General features: G+C 32.1%; 1 long non-coding RNA gene across 4 annotated transcripts in view; it reads left to right on the top strand.

Moving 5' to 3' along the window:
* LOC141376871 (uncharacterized) overlaps window positions 1-15013 on the top strand; it is a 34209-nt gene extending 19196 nt beyond the window's left edge. The window contains exons 5-8 of one of the 4 annotated variants that reach the window (XR_015504686.1): window positions 1438-1614; window positions 1862-2071; window positions 11818-12008; window positions 14165-15013. This is a non-coding gene — a long non-coding RNA (uncharacterized LOC141376871). Of the gene's footprint in view, window positions 1-1437; window positions 1615-1861; window positions 2072-11817; window positions 12457-14164 lie in introns of those variants that run through there. The other 3 variants (XR_015504683.1, XR_015504685.1, XR_015504682.1) reach the window with 3 other exon arrangements.
* The last annotated feature ends 1132 nt before the right edge of the window (window positions 15014-16145 follow it).

Here is a 16145-nt window from a genome sequence, read left to right as displayed (position 1 = left end):
AATGTACTGGCAGTTAATTATAAGGTTATTGTACCCAAACAACCCAGACAATACATCACTTAAAATTATTAAAATAACGTCACTTTTTCTAACTTTTCAAGGTTAAAAGTTGTTGGAATGAAGATCAAGGTCCCATAATGCAATTCAAAAGCAGAAATAAATGTGAAAAAATAAAAACATGAATCACAAAATATGGAAAACTGATAAATACAGATATTTTTACAGTGTATGCATTGTTATAAATTGACAAGCGAACGTGTGTGTGTGTGTGTGTTTTACAGTAATGTTAAAACATTCAGAGATATTTGGTCTTTAATAATGTTCTCTTAGCATTAGTTATTAAGCAACTTTTACAGTTCTGGCTAATGCCAAACCTCAGAATGATGAAAAAATGCGGTTTTAGTAACATGAATTTAATGTACATTCAAAGTCTGGTTTTAATAATGTTTAATAATATTACCGCAGTGTTTCAGAACACTCAAATAACACAGATAAACAGTGTTGACATGTTTGTGAAGTGATAAAAATCTACAAACCCATAGTTTTTTTGTAAACCGATTTTTCAGGAAAATGTTCTGAGGATGTATGATGTGTTTTATGTCCTTAAGGTTTATGAACATTTTGAACAAATGTTAATCCAGTATTGATAAACGAATGTTTGCTCGCAGTCTTCATTAATTTCCTCAGAAGTTAAACTCAAAAATATTATTTATGTTCAAGACATTCAGTAATGTCAGCAAACAAAAAAGTGCACATAAATATAAAGAAAAACTAGTTACACTGAATTAAATGGGAACTTTTGAAGTATAAAGAGTGAAATAGTGTTTAGTGTGTGTGTGTGTGTGTGTGTGTGTGTGTGTGTGTGTGTGTGTGTGTGTGTGTGTGTGTGTGTGTGTGTGTGTGTGTGTGTGTGTGTGTCAACAGCAGCAGAAGTGTGACAGGGTTGTGTATGCTGATTCTGGAGTGTGCAATACACTGTTGTTTAGACACATTAGCTTTATCTAACACCATCAAAAGGCAGATTATCTTCATGTTGACATTAGTTGAGTGAAGAGCATGTAGATTAGATGCTTCATTGACTAAAGTGGATCTGCTTCAGTTGCTCTAGAAGGCCAGGAGAGAGCTGTGCATGCTATTAGATTATATTAGGGATTGCTCTGTAAAAAATATCCGTTAACAGGATCCGTATTTCATGATTTGCTCATTTTTGTTTGTTTGCTTGTTTTTGCGATTGTGACTTGTATTATGGGATGTTGATCTCTGCTCTGTCAACTTTTGATGATGAAAATTCAACTGTGCATTTCATCAAAGTGACTGTGACTAAAGTTTTAGTAGTCTGAAACAATATATAATAATAATATATAGGGAATTAAGTCTTTAAAATAACAGAAAATGTCTGTTTATTGTCAAGTTGTTGTATCGTAATTTACTGTACAGAGGCAGCACGGTGGTGCAGTGGATAGTACAATCGCCTCACAGCAAGAAGGTCGCTGGTTCAAGACTCAGCTGGGTCAGTTGGCATTTCTGTGTCGAGTTTGCATGTTCTCCCTGCATTCACGTGGGTTTCCTCTGGGTGCTCCGGTTTCCCCCACAGTCCAAAGACATGCGGTACAGGTGAGTTGGGTTGGCTAAATTGTCCGTTGTGTATGTGTGTAATTGAGTGTGTGTGGATGTTTCCCAGAAATAGGTTGCAGCTGGAATGGCATCCGCTGCGTAAAAACCTGCTGGATAAGTTGGTGGTTCATTCCGCTGTGGCGGAACCCCCGGATTAATAGATTAAACTCAGACTGATTTCTTGAACAGGACAATTAGTTCACTGTACACAAATGGCCTCTACAGTCACCAGATCTCAATCCAATAGGGCACCTTTGGGATGTGGTGGAACTGGAGATTCACACCATGGATGTGCAGCCGACAAATCTGCAGCAACTGCCTGAGGCTATCATCTCAATATGGAGCAAAATCTCTGAGGAATATTTCCAGTATCTTGTTGAATCTCTGCCACGAAGGATTCCAAAGGCAAAAGTGGGTCCAACCTGGTACTAGTAAGGTGTACCTAATGAAGTGGCCGGTGAGTGTAATCATCTATGAATTTTTTTTATTATTTTATTTCATAGGTTTTGTCATTTTGCAGTATATGTGTAATTTGTGGTTTATTTGTGTTCTTTAAGGCCTAGTTTACTCGTCTTACACAAAATCCAAAATATACTTTGCAATGATTTCTTTTTTGTAATATTTTGTTTTATTTACCATTTTTATAAGATTTTTAACAAACACAGTAGAATACAAATAGTAATACAAAAATAATAATAAATACAATACAACATAATTGACATTAGCCCCATCCCACCCCCTCAAAAAAAACAAAAACAAAGGGAGGAATCGTCTCAGTTATCAAATATACATAAGTATACACATGACATATGTAGCATAAACAAATTTTTAAAAAAATGACAGTATTCACATTTCTACAAAGTCAGTGTCATGAATATAGTTAGAGGTGAACATTTCCAAAGGTAAAATGCTAGATTCCCAAGAGTCTTAAAATAGGTCCCCATGTGGTTTCAGCTTTTTTCTGTGAAGTTTCAAGACGTAGTCGTTCCATTTGAATGACATAAAGCAGCTTATTCAACCATCTCTTAAAACAGGGAGCCTTTGGAGACTTCCAATTAAGTAAGATCATCTTTTTAGCTGTGATCATGCCAACCATCAGGGCTTGCTTTGCAATGATTTCTAACTTGGGAACATACTATTCTGTTTATTGACACCTACAATAGCCATTTAGTCTTTGTCGTTGACTCAACTCCACAGATTAACAACAAGTTAAACATCGGGATTCTCCACACACTGGATGCTTTTACACACAGCTGGATCAAGTGTGTGTGTGTGTGTGTGTGTGTGTGTGTGTGTGTGTGTGTGTGTGTGTGTGTGTGTGTGTGTGTGAGCAGCGCAACATCAATCAGCTTCTGGATTCAATAAATATAATAGGTCTGAATCAGCGCTTTTAATGGAGCATAATAGTAGGAGGTCTGACATGATAATAGCTCAATCTCTTCAGCTCTTTTATTAGGCCAAAACTAGAGCGACATGTTCCCTCACACACACACACATATGCGTATTAGTGACCCGGTGGTGAATGGCAGTCACCTTTAATAAACAGAGCAATCGTTGAGCAATTACAGATAATGAAGCGGCAGTAGAGAAGGACGGCCTCATGTATAAAGCTATTATCTCTCATGACGGGATGGTTCTGCCCACTTAAAATGGACAATTGTGGGTTTTATGAAACTGATGATGTTTTAAGAGCAAGATTATGTTTGTGTGTCAGAAACAAAAAAGGGATTTTTTTTAAACATCAATGCAATGAATGTTCAGTATGGTATTTTTTTGCCCCATAAATTGTGTTAATGGATTTATTTATAAAGCTATATAGTTGTTTATAGATAACATTTTGACAAGTCATTCAGTGCAACCTTTGTTTTTATATTAAAAAAATATTCTTGTCGTTTAGATAAATGTCATGTAGGGATGGTATACAGCAGGGATGGCCAACCCTGTTCCTGGAGAGCCATCTTCCTGCAGATTTCAGCTGCTACCCATATCAAACACACCTGAACCAACTAATTAGGACCTGAACACCACGTGATAATTAAAGGCAGGTGTGTTTGATATGGATTGCAACTGAAATCTGCAGGAAGGTGGCTCTCCAGGAACAGGGTTAGCCATCCCTGGTATACAGTTTGACCCAAAGAATGAGCAGTCTGTCAGATAAAGAAGAGCCGGAGTCAGAGATTCTAATTAATAAATGAAGTTCACTGAAGATAGTTTGCAGTTTCATCAGCAGAAGCCAGCTTCAACACTCGCAACGAGTTCCTAGGCCGCTCTGCCTTACAATCACAAATCAATAACAATAATACTCTCACATAATGTCAATAACTGCGTCATACATAGAGGTGTTCTAACCTGATTTTTTAAAACACAGATAGACTAGGAAAATTGAGTACAATTCTGAACAATATTTTAAGCATATGAACATCAGACATCCACTAGACTGTTTAGAGCTGACTCCAGACCTGTGAAACGGATCCACAATCAAATAGAACGCACACACTTAAAGTACAATCTGTTTCTTATCCGTCTTAATCAAAACTGGTTAAAAAAACGGTATAATCTACATTCAGGCAGTTATAATATCCTTACTATACAGAGTCTACCTTGAATAAAAAGTAGAATCACTTTAAAGTAATTAACCATAAAAATAGGAAAATCACTTTTAGACTTTTTAGATAGTATTAACTCATAGAAATAACAATAGAAACAGTTGATTCCAGTCCTCAGCCCTCAGTTCCACTCAAGGTCTCCGTGACCTCTGACCTAGTTTGGTGGCTTCTGAAAATAGTTATAAAGAGACGGGCGAATGCACTGAACAATCTTATATAAAGCAGTGTGTTTAACTTATTCATTAGTTAAAATCAATTCAAAGTTAAATATTCATTTAAATAATCAAATAATCATATTTAATAAAGATAATGAGAAACAGGACGTGCGAAAAGGATAAACGTTGATCCATGATGAGACGGATTGGAAGGCAGAAATCCAAATCCTTCAATCATTTGTTGACATTTTAAAGGACTCAAAAAAGTTTTACCCATATGTCAATTTGTAATTATTATTTAAATAATTTTGTGAAATTTGACAAAGCATACCTATTTGTCAAATAATTTAAACTTTTGTCAATTTTATTAGATTCAGATACAAACATTGTGTTGTTGCTATTATTATTATTTTTATTATTATTATTATTATTATTAATATTATTATTATTGTTATTATTATTATTATTATCATCAACGTTATTGTTGTTATCATCTTATTATTGTATTATAACAATATAAACAGCCCAGGCTCATTCTGATTACATATCCCTATATACATTTCTGGAGTGAGCAAAATATGGCCCTGGAGGTATGTTTTTCGCAAATCCATCAGAGGCCGCTGTGTACGCTTTTTCAGATCTCAAATTTCTCTCATCAGTGCCATTCACACCTGCTGTTCTCACATAAACCCAACAGAGGCCACTGTTGACTGACTGACTGACTGACTGACTGACTGACTGACTGACTGACCGATCGCCCCTCCCTTCCCTAAACCCAACCAATAGTGTTTTAAAAAGCACAGACTAACTCGCCCACTACCTTCCCTAAACCCAACCGCAGTCTTTTAAAAAGCAATCCAGAAAAAGAAAAACCCCTGATTTTTACCAGGTTTTCAGATTTTACCACATTCTCACCCTGTTTTAAAATTACTTGTTTAGTTAATTTTTTAACTTTTGTTTTTATTTTACCTGCTTTCTGGAACTGTTCTGTTGTCACGGTCAACTCCGCTTCGTCTCAAGTTTGCCGGACGTACACTGTAAAAAATGCAGGCTTCCACACAATTCATTCATGTTGTCCCAACACAAATTTATTAAGTTAACTTAACACTTTTGACAAATTTATGTGGGTTGAACATAAAAAAAATAAGTTGTCCTAATGAAATATCAAGAATTGTGTTGTTTTAGCTCATTTAAAAAAAGTAGTTCGAACGGGCAAAAAAACGGAATAATTTTTTGAGTGTACTTGTCGAGCCATTGGTAACAGTAAAAAAGCCATCCACATGGAGATAAGCGGTCAGCGACACACCGCTCGATAGCATTCGTTTCAAAGATAAAATTGAGCCATACGTTCCTCAGGCTACTTAATTCACGGCCTCCAGAATTGCATATAGGGCTACGTTTTCAGAATGAGCCTATGTTGATTATGAAATATTAAATTATATATATATATATATATATATATATATATATATATATATATATATATATGTGTGTGTGTGTGTGTGTGTGTGTGTGTGTGTGTTTTTTTTTCCGAACCACATACATTTATTTTATTATTTTATAATTTTTTATTAATTTATACTTTTTTGATTTATAAGTCTTATTCATTTGTTATTATTTTTATTAACCATATGATAAATAAAATAATCATAAAATTTACAAATGTTTTTTATTTAATTGTCATATAGTTCAGAAAAAAATATTAATTAAAATAAATAGATAAATAAAATATTAAAAACATTAGTAAAAAATAATAATAAAAATAAATAAAATAACATTCCTTTGATTTACATGTAAAGTGATCTTGTCAATAAATGATGGTTCAAGTAATGATGCTTTGAGTGTCAACTTGAAAATACATCACAAACCTTTTTGTTATTAAAGTATGAAGATAAGATATCTGATATATAGACCATTTCAACGTGATGATGTCATTGCTCTATGTACATTTCCTGCTTGTTGTCAAATTATTTCATAACTGTAAAAAGAGGCAAATGGTAAGTTAATGTTAAAGCAGCTGTCATAACATTATTTATCAGTATGTGGCTCTTTTGGATTCTCTGAAGCTGTAGAAATTAAAATTGTAAAACAGGAAATACGTTGGGACCATTGTTTTTGTTTACATCCCTCAATATGGTTTATATAAACATAAGCTGTATCAGTTTGTGATCAGTTGATTGAATATGCTTTAGAAGATATGCAGATGATTTGGAGGAAATGTGATGAGAAACATTTGAGCTCTTGGAGAGTGTTGCTCACTTTGGCATTTTCGGCAAAGCTTTTTTTCCCATTTTTGAGCGAGAGGCATGTGAGATGATTGCTCTTTTCTCAAGATGAACATACAGCAAATGCAAAGCTGATCATTCGGTGTCCATTTACACTCACAGATTTAATCTCAGAGGGGTCTAGTTTTGCGATTTTGACTTTTTTCTTATGGGAAAATACAAGCATCTCATAGACAATAGCAACAACACAAGCTTCAGTTTTAGCCCAGAAATGAGCATCCACTCACACTCTTTTCCCCCCTCAGAAGTAGGAGAAAATCCCCTAAATAAAGCGGTGATTGTATTGAGGTTAAAGCGCGGATCTTCTTTGTTGTTTCTGAGGTTTTGCCAGGTTTACATCTGCCGTGACTCTGAAAGCTTTGTAAGATGTAAGGAAACCTGCTCTGCAACACAATCCCTCATTTACCGCGACGCCTTTCAGCAGGCCGGATCAAATAACTAGACATTTGCGGGACAAAAGCCATCGATAAGCTGAAGTGAAGAGAAACCTGAAGCAGAAAACCCTCCTCAATCCTGACTGACAGACAAATGCTCTATATTAATATCAGAAAGATCATCACGATGCACATATCGACGCCTAATCTACAGTTTAGGGTTATTGCTGGTTTATTTATTTTATTTTTTAACCTTCAGTGTAGTCCAAATGGTTAAAGAGGATCAGTGGAAATATTATTATTATTATTATTATTATTATTATTATTATTATTATTATTATTATTATTATTATTATTATCATCATCATCATCATCATCATCATCATCATCATTATTATTATTATTAATAATATTAATATTATTATCAAGATTATCATCAATATTATTTTTTATTATCATCAATACTATTATTATTATTATTATTATCATCATCATAATCATTATTATTATTGTTATTGTTGTTGTTGTTGTTGTTGTTATTTTTATTATTATTGTTATTATTATTATTATTATTAGGTGAATTTTATTAAAATTAGTGACAGCAGTGAACAGTTTATTTAAAAGTGTTTTTTAAATTCAAATATATTTTTATTATATTTATTTTAATATTTTTATATTGCCATTTAGTTTAATTTATTTTATTAATTTATTTATTATATTTTTGTAGTAAATATTATAAGTCATATATATTGTCTTCTGTATATTGTAAGTCTTATACAAAACAGCACAAATGAAACACGACAAAATTAATAGGAAAAAAAACAAACAAACTGAAATTGTATTTGCTTTTTAGTATTCTTGATATTTGACATTGTGAAATTTTTAAACATGAAAAAGGTGACGGCAGTGAACATTTTTTTTGTTTACCTTTAAATGGGGGTTTACTTGGAAATATTTACTTGTATATATAGTTGTCCTGTTTCATGTGTACTGTTTTGAGTAAGACTGTATTTTGTGTGTAATACAGACTAAACTGCTGGGTTATCTTTTTAGTTAAATTAATAGGACCAAATTTAACCCAATGTTTGGGTTAGTCCATATTTTAACCAATTTGGTTTTAAATAACCCAGCATTTCTCAGAGTGTACTACTTTTAATAATTCACTATATTTCCTAGTTTTTTTTTAATCAATAAAAAATCAGTGGACTGTAAAATATGGCAAATTTCTGTTAATAATAATAATTTAATAGCGTTAAATGGAGATGTTTAGTGCAGAGTTGTGCATGATGAATTGACTCTTGTGTTGGATGTGAGTCTGAAAGTGCTGCAGAGTAAATGTGTTCAGTGGGCAACTGCAAACATTATTCAGTGTAATAGTTAATCCTGTTAGACTGACGTCGCTTCTTCGGGTTCAGTGGTTCTGGGTCGACCGCAGGGAATCAGTTCAGATGTAATTCAGTGTAATTTAAGGGAACAAAAGGCTTTGACTACAGACATCCAGAAACAATACTGTTACGTTATTATTATTATGTATAATAATAATAATATTAATAATAAAATTATAGATGTTTTGATTACTTCATTTAGTCATTTTCCTTTGGCTTAGTCTCTATTTCAGAGGTCCTCATAGCAAAATGAACCGCCAACTATTCCAGCATATGTTCACACACATTCATACGCTACACAAACGCTTATTCAATTCCCTTATAGCATATGTGTTTTGGACTGTGGGGCAAACTGGAGCATCCGGAGGAAACCCACGGCAACACGAGGAGAATGTGCCAACTCCACACAGAAATGCTAACTGACCCAGCTGGGACACAAACCAGGGACCTTCTTGCTGTGAGGCTGCAGTGCTAACCACTGAGCCATCTTTGAGCCGCTGTGCCATAATTTTAGATCGTACGTGTACAAGATTAAAATCCAGTTTACCCATTTCGATGAACAGCACTGCATTGGTCATGTTTTGTCTGGTTTCTGTTTGCGCTTGTGTAGAGATACAGTAAATCACTGCTGTGCTCCGAGAGATGATGGTTCCTATAGAGCGGTTCCCATAGAGCTCCAGTTTTATAGTGTTTTGAGTTTTCTCTACTGTACATCACGCTTCAGACAGAGACCTCTGCTGGCTTTAAAGAGCACTCACACACACATACCCTCAGATGTGTTACTGTACATCTACATGCGTTTACAGTGTGTGTGTGTCAGCGGTGGAAATGAAGACGTAATTCAGAGTCTTGTTGACTTCTGCCACTGCTGTCCGTCATTCACTAAACACAAAGAAGCGTTCACATCCTCAGGCAAATTCTTCATGTCTGACATGCTCTTCATTCTCCTCATTCCCTCCTAAAAGTAAAGGCGGCAGGAAAACAAAAGAATTGCATTTTATTTGACGTAACTAACATGGGCTGAATTTAAACAAACAAATTATGTCGAACATTACTACATTTAATTTCTTTAAATTCAGCCCATGTACAACCAGTTCCCTTGCAAACTCCACACAGAAATGCCAACTGGCCCAGCCGGGGCTTGAATCAGCGACCTTCTTGCTGTGAGGTGATCATGCTACCCACTGCGCCACCGTAACGCTCCTAGATCATTTATTGAATATTAAAATTTAAAGATATTATTTTTTATAATACTAGATAAAATATATACAATGATTTCCATGTCATTTTATGTTTGATTTTTACATTTTTGCATTTGAATACTCCACAGAAAACCATAAAGCACTGTTTATTTCGCTTTTAATTTTGCTCTGTCGTATGATTGTAATTTATTATATTTTATGCAGATGCACTGCATAGAAAGACCTCATCACCCCAGTCAATCTACACTATTGAAATATTTTCTATTCATAGCAAAATATGTATTGCAGCAAAACAAAATATCTCAGTGTTAGATTTTTCCAATATCGTGCAGCCTTACTGTAAATGTAAATACAGTATCTTTTGCTGTAATTGATTTGCAGTAAGTTACTGACGAACTGCTGTCAGTAAGCTACTGTAAATTCTACAGGAAAATGTAACCAGTGTTGGCTTTTTTCCGTTTTACGTCCTCGTAAGGATAACTTCATAAAACAAAAGAGTAACTCCTATTTAAAAAAAAAAGTCACAATACAAACCATAAAACATGCCCTTCCACTTCATACAAGCTAACTACTGCTCAAACAGTATCTTTTAACCACTTTTTTTAAAGTCTTTTATTTCTTTGATTTATTTATTTAAAAAAAAACATATGAGAGAAAAAGAAGGTTTGGAGGTGTAGTAAAGACTGTCATTTACTAAAAGTCAGCACGGGTAAATTCAGGGAGACTGGACAGTGTTTTGACAGTATAATCTCCTGGCCTGTGAACCTGAATTCACCCTGTTCTATTGTTCAATGCAAATTTTACACAAATCGGGAGGAATTTGCATAACTGTTGTCTTGAGTTACGGCTTTGTCGAAAGTGCTGTTAAATTCTCAAATGTTTGAATACTTTGGTTTGGTGTTGAAAGTTAAAGAGTTTGCATGTTAAAATGCTCATGTGAATTCCTTAATAAATTAAACTTTCAGGAATATATATATATTTTTAATTTTAATATATTTATATTATAAACAAAATAAAATATAAAATATTAAGGAAATTAAATTAACACACCATATGTAGGAAAAATGTGTAAAAATAAAATAAATTTAAAAATATAGACACATTACTTTAAAGCCAACAAATAAATACATTAATACAGTAAAGCACACAAATACTTATTTAATTTGCATAATGAAATATTTATTTATTTAAACGTGTGGGGTTTTTAAATGTTGAGCAATAATACTTTTTTAGATCTATTATTTATTTAATAAATACATGTAAATGTTACCTAAACTAGACAATAATACAAAATATGTAACAATAAAGTACAATTAATTAATATAGACACACATTAAAACTAATAAATAAATAACACAGTAAAGCAATACTTAAATTTTGCATTAAAAATTACAAAAAGTTGTATTAATTTGTTAATTTAAATTGATGGTAAATCCATATGTATTTAATAACTTTTTTTATTTTTGGAATGTTAAGCAAGAATAAATAAGTTTGGTCAAATCTGTTATATATTGTATATATATATATATATATATATACAATTATTATTTTAACTAGACTGTAATAAAAAATATGAAATAATAATGATAAATTACAATATAGACATTACTTTAAAGCCAATAAACAAATAAATACAGATAAGCTTTAAATAATACTTATTTAAGTTGCATAACATATGACAAGTTTTATGAATTTGTTTATTTATTTAAATACATGGTAAATCCATAATTTATTAAATTACATTTTTATGTAAAAATTATAAAATATTTTTTTTTAAATTAGATTGTTTAATAAAATATTTAACTAATAAATTTGCAAACAATATAATTAAAATTATTAAAAAATATATTTAATTTTTCTTTAAATTAACATTAATTAATTTAAAAACAGATTACTCCAAAAAATCATCATAAAAACACAAGAGAAATCGCATATTAAAATCTTCATGTTGTTCAGTAGTTTTCAGGGATAAAAATAAATAAAATGAAACAAAAGCAAAGCAAAGACAAATAACAAAATAAAATACAATTCTTTAAAATAAAATTCAATTTATAATAAAAATAAATAATTAATAAAATAAAATACAATTCTTAAAATAAAAATACAATTAATAAAAATTAAAAAGTCGAACAAAATTAAGGCTCATGGTCCAGTTTTTGCCGCTGGATTGATTGGCGTGTTTGCATTTTTCTGCAGTGGCCCCTATAGAGCTCTGAGGGCCCATGAGCAGCAGGAATGTCTCTGAATCCTCCATCACTCCTGCAGCTCCAGTTTCAGCCTTCATAGATCACACTGACACCGCAGGACGTCCCGCCGGTGAGCAGGAGGCCCCGGGGCTCGTCTGAAGCATACAGGTCCCGCTTTACACCCTCATCTATGAGACAGACGTGAGTTAAAGAATCTGACTGTGAGTTCACAACAGATGCACTTATACTGTTACTCTCTGAACACCTGCCTTTCCTACACACTTTCAGAAACTTTTCACCTTTTTTTAAAAGTGTTTTCACACAACGCTCTGCTGTTTGTGCTGCTGCTTTAAACATTATCAAAGTGTGCAGTTTGAACTTTTTGATGTTATCAACATGTTTTTAATTGTACTTATTAAAGAGATGATTAGATTAGAGATAGATGGTAGATTTGAAGCATTTTTGTATATTTGAGTATTATATCTGAATAGATTATCTAAAAATCTTGATATCTTGATAACAAAATAATATTCAGCATGTCAGGTTTATAAAATATAAATATAAAAGGCCCAGATTTTATCATTTTTCTTTTGGTAATTTCCATATAAAATTCCCAAAGTCTTAATAAAGGATATTTTGATGTATTTGTAGTATTTGTAACTTAATTAATATATTTAAATTTGTTTTAAATTAAGTTTAACAAAGAATCAGAATATTAGAATGACTTTATTTGTAAATTATTAAAATGATTGATATATATATATATATATATATATATATATATATATATATATATATATATATATATATATATATATATATATATTTATATATATATATATATATATATATATATATATATATATATATATATATATATATATATATATTATTTTTTATTCCTTTTTATCTTTTGAATGTTGAGCAGAAATAAATAAGTTTGATAAAATCTGTTATTTATTAAAAAACATAAATATTATTTAAAATAGGCAGTAATACAAAATATAAAACAAATGAATTACAATATAGACATGTTACTTTAAAACCACTAAAATAAATAAATAAATAAATAAATAAATACAGATAAGCAATACTTATTTCATTTGCACACAAGATCACAAGTTTTATTCATTTGTTTGCTCATTTAGTTAAATACATTGTAAATTCATATTTTTTTAAAATAATTGTTTTATGTAAAAAAATATTAAATGAATACAATAATTTATACCTCAATTTATTTAGAGATAATATAATAAAAATTAAAAAAAACTATTTTAGTTATTAAAAAATAAAAATCAAATAAATTATTTAAAGACACATTTAAAAACACATTACTTACTCCAATAAACCAACACATATGTTCATGTTGTTGATGCCAAAATCTGACCCTACCATCCGAATGTCGCAGCAGAAATTGAGACTCCTCAGACCAGGCAATGTTTCTCCAATCTTCTATTGTTCAATGTTGGTGAGCCTGTGTGAATTGTCTCAGAATTGCCTTAGTTTCTCCTTAACTGACAGGAGTGTCACCCGGTGTGATCTTCTGCTGCTGTAGCCCATCTGCTTCAAGGCTGGACGTGTTGTGTGTTCAGAGATGCTCGTGTGCATTCCTCTGTTATAGCGAGTGCTTATTTGAGTTACTGTTGCCTTTCTATTAGCTGGAAACAGTCTGGCCATTCTCCTCTGAACTCCGACATCAACAAGGCATTTGCACCTGCAGAACTGCCGCTCACTGGATTTTTTTTTTCTTTTTCGAACCATTCTCTGTAAACCCTAGAGATGGTTGTGCATGAAAATCCTAGTGGATCAGCAGTTTCTGAAATACTCAGACCAGCCCGCTTGGCACCAACAGCCCTGCCACGTTCAAAGTCACTAAAATTACCTTTCTTCCCCATTCTGATGCTCGATTTGAACTGCAGCAGATCGTCTTGACCATGTCTACATGCCTAAATGCATTGAGTTGCTGCCATGTAATCGGCTGATTAGAAATGTGCACTAACGAGCAGTTCGACAGGTGTACCTAATAAAGTGGCCGGTGAGTGTATATTGCCATCATTCAAATTTCTATATGGGATCTGATTGGATAACTCACAGTAACAGTAACGCATTACTTTTTTTTTGGTAAGACCTTTAAAAATCCTTCAAGTATTCCTCAATTGTAATTTATTTTTGACTGTGTAAACTGTATTTATTTGCAAATTAGCAGTTGAGAATATTCTGATGTCATTATAGTATTTGTAAATTAATTTTTATAATTATTTGTTTTAGATCAATTTAATCAAGGCTCAGTAGAGTATATTCTGATGTCAGAGCGGCTGTTGACAGAGTTTCCCTAAGATGAATGTGTGTGTTTCCAGATGGAGGTCAGATGTGCAGGATCTCAGTCATGAGCGCAGTCAACTAGAGAGGAATTTAGAGGAAGAGTTTGAGCTCCAGGCCAAAAAAGTCGCACAGAAACACACAAAAGAAGAGCAGAGCTGTGGCCCCGGGGCCCGCAAACCTGCGCTAATGCACCGTCAATGACTCTCACAATGGCAAGAGCAAGATGATCCATCCGCCACTCTTCCTCACGCTGTTGACACTGATCTAGAATCAGCTCTTTCTGACCATCTGCCCGAGATTCCTCTTAAAACCTTCAGTGTTTCTTTATTCATCTGCCGCTGGGTTTTGTTTGAGGTCTGGAGGTTAAACGGTTCACACTCTTAACAAACTGACCAATCAGGAGGCTTTATTGTCAATTAGAGATTTATATGCGTATGACAAATAGATTTGGGATGTAATGGAGTTTTGGGTTTTTAGGGAATTTCTAAGATGTCTCAGACCATTATTCAAAAGAAGAAACATTTTGAGGAAAACATGAATTCAATTCATAGAGTAAATTTAAATTATTTGATTTATAATACATTTCAATAATAATAAATGTATGGATTGTGGAGATTTAAAACAGCTATGAATGTTATTCTAGAAGAATTTGATGAAAAACATTAAGTGCAGATTCTGTCATTCATTTTCCTTATGCTTAGTCCCTTGATTTATTGGGGTCGCCACAGCGGAATGCATAGCCTAGTTATCCAGCATATGTTTTTATGCAGCGGATGCCCTTCCAGCTGCAACCCAGTACTGGAAAACTTTCATACACACTCACATTCACACGCATATGTAAACAAAACTTTCAATTTAGTTCATTCAATTCACCTAGAGCACATGTGCTTTGACTGTGGGGGAAACTGGAGCACCTGGAGAAAACTCACGCCAACACGGTGACAACAATCAAACTCCCCACAGAAATGCCAACTGACCTATATATATATGTATATATATATATATATATATATATATATATATATATATATATATATATATATATATATATATATATATATATATATATATATATATATATATATATTATATATATGAACATTTTATAACTAAAAAAAGGTATAAAAATAATATTTATTAAATATTATAAATAAGCATACTAATAATAAATATAAAATAAATCATGTAACGGTATTAATAAATAATATAAATATATATTTGCATAATTATAATTATTTAAAAAAGTTATTGCTTTGTAAGGAATATTGTGAAAAAAATTATTTATATTTTGAAAAATTAAATCTGAATACTTATATTTTTACATATTTAAATAATAAATTTTGTATATTTTTTTTATTTGTGCGCATAATTTATATATATATATATATATATATATATATATATATATATATATATATATATATATATATATATATATATATATATATAATTACGCGCACAAATAAAAAAAAATAAAAATGTATATTAAATGAAAATGCAATTTATTCCAAACAATTAAATGATTGAACTATAATAAATACATTAAAAAAGAGAATATATAAATTTTACATCTGTGTAATTAATTAATAAATGATTAGAAATTAGGGCTGCACGGTGGCTCAGTGGTTGGCAATGTCGCCTGACAGCAGGAAGGTCGCTGGTTGAGTCCCAGCTGGGTCAGTTGGCATTTCTGTGTGGAGTTTGCATGTTCTCCCCATCTTGGCATAGTTTTCCTAAGTGTGCTCTGGTTTCCCCCATAGTCCAAACTCATGCGCTATAAGTAAATTTGATGAAGGAAATTAGCCATATTTAGTGTATAAGTGTAAATGCGTGAGTATATGGGTGTTTCCCAGTGCTGGATTGCAGTTGTAAGGGCATCCACTTTGTAAAACATATGCTGGATAAATTGGTGGTTCTTCCCACTGTGGTGACCCCTGATAAATAAAGGGACTAAGCTGAAGGAAAACTAATGAATGAATGATTATAAATAATTATTAACGTCATTCCTGTTTCAAA

This window comes from Danio rerio, chromosome 12 (assembly GCF_052040795.2).
Source record: "Danio rerio strain M-AB ecotype USA chromosome 12, GRCz13ab, whole genome shotgun sequence".
NCBI lineage: Eukaryota > Metazoa > Chordata > Actinopteri > Cypriniformes > Danionidae > Danio > Danio rerio.
Note: the sequence above shows the minus strand (reverse complement) of the source record. Positions and strands in the feature narration are given on the sequence as shown.